This window comes from Schistocerca cancellata, chromosome 7 (genome assembly GCF_023864275.1).
Source record: "Schistocerca cancellata isolate TAMUIC-IGC-003103 chromosome 7, iqSchCanc2.1, whole genome shotgun sequence".
In the NCBI taxonomy this organism is placed as follows: domain Eukaryota; kingdom Metazoa; phylum Arthropoda; class Insecta; order Orthoptera; family Acrididae; genus Schistocerca; species Schistocerca cancellata.
Window position 1 is genome coordinate 488069655 of NC_064632.1, and position 7230 is coordinate 488076884.

Below are 7230 nucleotides of genomic sequence, written 5' to 3' on the forward strand. Positions count from 1 at the left end.
AGTGACATGCGAAAAGCAGTGTGGGCATTGTTCCTTCATACTGCCTCTTCCAATGAATACCCTCAACACAGCCTGTGCCCAAAAGATTCCTGGTGCAAATATAATGCAAAAATGGACTATGATCACAAACATGGTTTACCAGCAGCTGTGATAAATGCAAGAAAACCAATTTTTCATGACTTAGCACAGCCAGAATTGTTACACAAATGTCTACACGGAAAGACACAGAATCCTAATGAGAGTGTAAAAAATTTTATTTGGAAAGTGATTCCTAAAAGGGTGTTTGTAAGCATAAAAATACTGCACTTTGGCATTTATGATGCAATAGTAACCTACAAACAAGGGAACAGTGAGAAGTATGAAGTTCTGAAGGCATTAGGATTTACAGCTGGGGTGAACACTGTACGATCACTAAGAAATATTGACAGAGAAAGGATAAGAGGAGCAGAAAGAAGAGAAAGGCATATGAAGTATGATGGAACAACAGGGTAGAAAAGGAGACTGAAGAGGAAGCTTTTGGAGGATGAAGAAGAAGACCCTGATAGTCCATCCTATAGTGCAGGAATGTATTGAGAAACTTTGATAGCCATTTCCCGTAAATTAGAATTTTTCGAATATAATGAGTATTTTCTCAAAATCCACTCAAGCTAGAGAGATGAAATTTTTATGCAGCACTCCTAGTGGTCAAATTTACATCGTAACACAGCCATTTGGCAATATGTTCAGTAGTTTCATTTCAGTTTAATTATAAAGTAATTATTTGTAAAAAAATTTGGGTCATTAATAAAAAAGATAATTGGAAGGAAACTAGAAAAGATACTCCAAAATCCCTCTGTCATAATTGCAATACTAAACCACTCTATATGTAAAAAAAAAAATTCAAATTTTTCTATTTGGTAGTTTATTCATAAATGTTCCTCAAACTTAGTGATTTTAACATGGGCAGCATAGGCACCTCCGGCTCCCCTTAACTTATTATTCGACTGTCAACAGGACACGCAGAAATTTTACACGTGTACTTCATTTAGTGAGTGACCATTGCTGTCTACTTCTGGTGCTAACAAGTAGTTATTGCTGATTTGAAATGGCGTTATGCGAGTCTTCATGAGATTAAGACTTATAAAGAAGAATTTTACATCGCGTGTTCCGCCTGTGAACAGTGTCGTCACCAAAACAGTACTACACGACCTCGATCTATCACTGTACGAGCCCCCAAAACGGTGTTGCCAAAAGGCGCTGAGAATGGTGACGTATGTTCCCTTCAAGCCTCTTCCACGGGAAGTGACCTTGGGGGCCACTTTACTGCAGGAGTTACCCTTCTGCTATGTTCAGCGTTGTTTACGTCCGAAGTCACCGGCAGACAAATATATTTGTCTGCGCTGGGAGTTAGATTAAGGATCCGGCCGGACTCTCCACAAATTGACGCCAGGCGCCTGTGAATGGAATGGAACGTGGATGGACTGCTGGGAAGCTCTTCTGCACACCAGAACATTTATTGCGCCGAGCAGTTCCTCGGAATAAGTCTTCGAGCTTGAATCAGCAGAACTCAGTGGATTAGCGATATCTGTTAGCTAGATATTTCGCTGATAACGGAAAGACATTGAGTGTTATAATGATCACTGTGAGGCATTTAACAACAAATTAAAGGAAAAAAAACCACACAGAGTTCGCATAGTAGTAAGACACTGGACTCGCACTGTAAGAGCACCCATCTGCTGCGGCCAAGTAACCTGTCAGCCAGCCGATTGGCATTGCAGGGTTGACAGCGAGTGGCCTTTCATTCAAGCGGATGCGTGTTTCCGTAAGACACAGTGTGCGATTTGCAGGGGGCGGTTGGGGGGGGGGGATTTCCCCCCTCTGCATCAGACCATCCCCTCGTCTGGTTTTACTTTATGCATCCCAACCTGGGATGTTTATTTCCAAGCACTGGAGTAAAACATTACATATAATTTAAATTTGTGGAGCCGAACACTGAAAGTTTTTAATACAGTCTTACTATTAATACTATTAATATGTTTGCTTATTAATTTTGAAAAAGTGTTATGTAGTAGGTAAGCATTTCAAAACATTTAGAACAAAACGACAAGACGTCGCCCCAGCGTAAACGAGGCTTTAGAGCCAGGCCTGTATTGTATGGTGGACGTGACGTGTTGCGTACGAAACTGAAACCTGCGATCAGATCCAAACGTCGTGGAAAACTGTGAAGAGGTGTCATCCTACAGCAAGATAACGCTCGCCCACATTCCGCCAAACGGACAGACGACGCAATAAAGGAGTTGAGATTCGAGGTGCTGGAACATCCACCATACAGTCCAGACCTAGCTCCAAGCGATTTTCACATGTTTGGACCCTTAACGGAAGCACTACAGGGAAGAAGATTTGAAAGTGATGAAGTGATGAAGACGTTATTGCTGCGGTGCGGTACGGTGCAACCGATAAACGTATTTTCTGATGCAATAAAAAAACTCGTAAAACGTCGGGAAAACTGCTCTGAAGTCCAGGGAGGTTACGTAGAAAAATAACGCATGTTTCAGTTTTCTATCATCAGAATAAGTACAGCTTTTCACAAATGTCCCTTTACTTTTTGAATTCCCCTCGTATACCTGCATGTAGATGATTTTGTAAATAGGCTTTACCCATAACGTACTTTTGTCCGCCGCTCGTGGTCTCGCGGTAGCGTTCTCGCTTCCCGAACACAGGGTCCCGGGTTCGATTCCCGGCGGGGTCAGGGATTTTCCCTGCCTCGAGATGACTAGGTGTTGTTGTGTCGTCTTCATCATCATCATTTATCCCCATTACAGTCGGAGGAAGCCAATGGCAAACCACCTCCACTAGGACCTTGCCTAGTAAGGCGGCGCGGGTCTCCCCCGTCGCTCCCCTACGCTCTGTAAAGAAGTATGGGACTCATCATAACGTACTTTTAAAGATATAACAAGGCATTGCTTTTCTGATAGTGCTTACACGTGAATAGTGAGTTTCGGCTTTAACATCTATTTATAAATAACTGTTTAACCATGGGTAACGCCACGGTCCAAGCTAGTAACATGTAGAATTATACTAACCCCCTAAGACATCCCCCCCCCCCCCTCCACTGGTCAAAGCACAAATCGAACACTGGTAAGACATCACAGTCTTCTGAGTCGAGAGGAGACAGGCGGTATTTTGAGGTGGTCGAAGTTGGAGGAATAGTGTTACATGGAACAGTTGTGAATCGCAAATGCAGTGACACAAAACATAGACTACAGTAATCATATTTCTCTGACTTCAGCAACGTCCAGTAATGAGAACAAATAATTTGCATCTACGTGACGACTCCGTAGTTTGCACTTCAGTTTGTGGCAGAGTATTCATAGAACCATTTTCAGAATATTTTTTTACCGTTCCTCTCTGGAAAAAGGCACACCTCAATCTTTCTGCGCAAGCTCAGATTTCTCGGTTTTATCACACTCGCCATTTCTCTCTACGTATGTGGGAATCAGTCAACAATACTCGAAGGAGAATGTAGATGAGTGAAATTTAGTGAAAATATCTTGCTGAAAAAAAAAAAGAAAAAAAACGCCAATGTTTTAATGATTGCCACACTTACTAGCTTATCATATTCGTACCACTCTCTCCCCTATTTCATGAAGTACAAAACGATTTGCCCTTCTATTAACTTTTTCGATGTATTCCGCCGATCCCATATGGTGAACATCCCATACCGAGTATCAGTACTCCAGAAGAGATCGAATATGTACCTTCTAAATGTTGCTGCCAACAAAACGCAGTCTTTGGTTTGCCTTACCCACAACAAGGATCGCCAGATTAAACAGAAAAAATTGCCGAACATTGCCTGGCGAAAAGGATTTACTGAGATGAGGACCGAGGGTGAACATAATAGAACACATGATAAATATAAAAAATATTTATTATTGCTAATTACAGGCGTGTTACCTTTAATTTTTCGGTAAAAGTCGATGCATGCTGTAAACTTCGAATTACAACGAGTGCATAACTCTGCTTTTACCATTACGACGCTCGGTCTATTTCTGTCACAAGACCACAGATGATTCATGAGACTGATAATTCTTTCCACATAGGCATTGCTGCATGGAATCGCCATTATCTTTTTGATAATTTTTTATGCTATCTTATTATTTGACGTGGTCAAATTTGGGGATACCGATCTGTTGACTTGCAGCTGTGGAATCAGAAAAACCGTGAGTAGTCAAGATCTCAAATATAATTTTTAGAGTACTAATTTCGGCTTAGCTATAAGCCATCTTCAGAACATAAAAAAACACATTGATTAGTATACAACTGCCAGACGGTTTAACACATCGTCACAATTTGTGTGAGTAGTGTCATTTGTTATACAATACAATGCAAGAACGATGTAAATTATTGCAGAATAAAAGGTTGTCACTGTAATTATACTGAGAGAATCAGACAGTTTACACATCGCACTCTTGCTACAAAATTGGCAGCTCAAAATGTTAGGTTTTCTGTAAATGAACAAAAACACCTCTGGTAATAACGAAACATTATTAAGAGAAACAACTTTATCTGAATTAGTGGGAATGGACATAACGTCAAGATCACATAGTGTTTTAGTAATTTCTAGCGTTAATTCTAAAGAACTGCCCTTTATTTTAGTTATATCACTTTTAGTGTCTTTATCAGACATATGGCTGTTGATTATTTAGAGTTCTGACACTTTTCTAGAATAAACACATGGACATGTTACTTTTTATGTTCTTTTTGTGCTAATTAATGTTTTATTTCTAATTAAGTTTCACATTGTGTAGGATGTATTTTAACTGATAGGTTTTTGGAACCCACTTGAAAATGGCATAAAAGGCCAAAACCTGGGTCGCAATTAAATAAACAACAATACAGTCAAATGGCGGTGTGTTCATTTAAAAATTGATGTTCACCTGTCGCTCAGCACCATCAAAAACTGTTAAGTCAAATGACACTATTATTTAGATTTATACAAGTCTAACAATTGAAGGGGTCGGAGAGATATAGTCATAAGCCACATCGAACTAGTTTTGAGATACAGCGAGTTTAAAGTTCCATAGAGGTCTGAAAATGTTCAATACAAAATAGAAACCTTATTTCTACTGCAAACACTTGCTTAATACTTGCAAAGCATGTTGTTAAATAGTCAACTCTCTGTATGCTATAAAATATTAATTTTAGAATGATTCTACTTAAGATGTAGTCAACGGTGGCTTATGACTATATCTCCCAAAATATTAATTAAAACATAAAGTATGAATTTGTAAGGATTTATTTTAACTACTCTTTCACAGCAAGCAGAATATATAATTTTTACACATTTATATATACATATCAGGTATCTGTGATGTATAAATTACTTTTTCATTTACACAGTTACATCAAGGAAGCTCCTCTACCTCATTATTGTACACGTTATTTCCAGTACATGACCGAAAGAAAGCTTGATTTGGTGCAGGTATGTATGGCATAAGAGACAGTACATCATCAATTTTTTTCTGGATAATTGGTAGTGGCCTTCTGTACTTTATTGGCAGCTGATATGGATTTGGTTCAACTAGCTTTTCTTTTTGACATGAATATCCACTGACATGAAAGCTCCTATGTCTGAATAAGAGTGCTTTACACTTAGCTTGAAGGGATCTTCAGACTCAAACTTAAATTGAGTAGCTTCACTGAAATGGTGGGGGATCTCCAGACGTGGATTCTGTACGTTTTGAGGTCAATGTCTTCAGGCTTTCCAGACTTCTGAAGTCTTCTCTTTCCATTTTAGTTACAATGAAATGTTTTGGACTCACAGATTTTATTACTTCTGCCCATTCATCTGGAATGTACACTATTGGGCGTCTGTTTCTTGCGTACCGTTCAGTGAAACCAAAATCATGATCGCAAGATAGCATGGTGTGAGCTACCACAGGGAAGTAATGCTGGACAGAATCAAATCTTTTGGGAGAAACAAGGGACCTTTCCAAAGCAATAATAGTCCAATTCTTTGCCTGACTCTTGCAGTTGTCTATGATTATGTGGAAATGTTTTGTCTGAGGATTAGTTATCTGCAAGTACTTCAATAAGCAGCTCCCAACCTCATCTGAACCCCGTCCTCCATCTTTCTCGCTCCACAGAAACATATAATCATTATTTGATCCACAGTCATGGATACCATAGTTGTATGTCCATATTTTCCTCTTGTAAAATGCTGGACCTACTGTTAGTTTAGGGGTGGGGAATGTTTGCTGCATGTCCACTGCTATCGCATGATGCTCTTTCGAATTTTCTTTACCCAGAACAGTTAAAGATGCAATCATATTTTGTCCTCCGTCAGCCTTTTTGAGATGCAGTTCATATTTTTGTTTCCTTTCTGTGACTTCTATTGCACATAATTCTGGGTTATTTATAGCAATTAGAAATCCATCACATTTTGAACAGGTGTCACTTTTTGGTAGTTTGAAGCCTACATTAAATTCAGATACGAAAATTTTTCTGAATTTACTTTCAGATACTGCAGGAACCTGCTTTTCCTTGCAGTATTCTGAGTATTTATCTCGAAATAAGGAAGCAATTGTGAGATCACAATCCAAATACACTTTATTAGGGTTCTGTTGCCTACTGTAATGACTGATATATTTCGATATGGCGTTGAGAAATTCTCTAACACTTTGTACAGCTTTGTCTTGAAATTTATATGGGTAGTTTCCATGTTTTCCTGAAAGAAAAAAAAGATGAGCTTATATCTTCTTCCTAATAGAAATATTTGTATAGTACTCAGTTTGAGTACATCCCTAACTTATAGCACAGAGTGACATACAAACCTCTTCCATCTTCTTTTGGCACTGCAAATCTCTGCTTCATTTGATGTTGCAAATTCCTCACTCTTCATGAATGTATCTGTAAGCCATGAACCCTTAGGAAAGCTTCCTTGCAGATCATGACTTCTATTCCGCATACCCTCACATTATAAGAAAATGTAACATCCCTGGATGATGTTTTCTTGGAAGTCTTTTTTGGATAGCTTTGAAAGAAATTATGACAAATATAACAAAATGAAATAAATGTACAAAATATTAAACCATTTGTATTTAAATAGTGAACAAACCTCCGCTTTTTCGGTACCATTTTCATACAGCTCATCAGGTAAGTATTCAGGGCATTAAAGTTTCTTATGTCCCAAAATGAATGAAAAATGGTTTCTTCCTCTGAAAGCAGTTTTGTGAAGCATTTAATTGAACA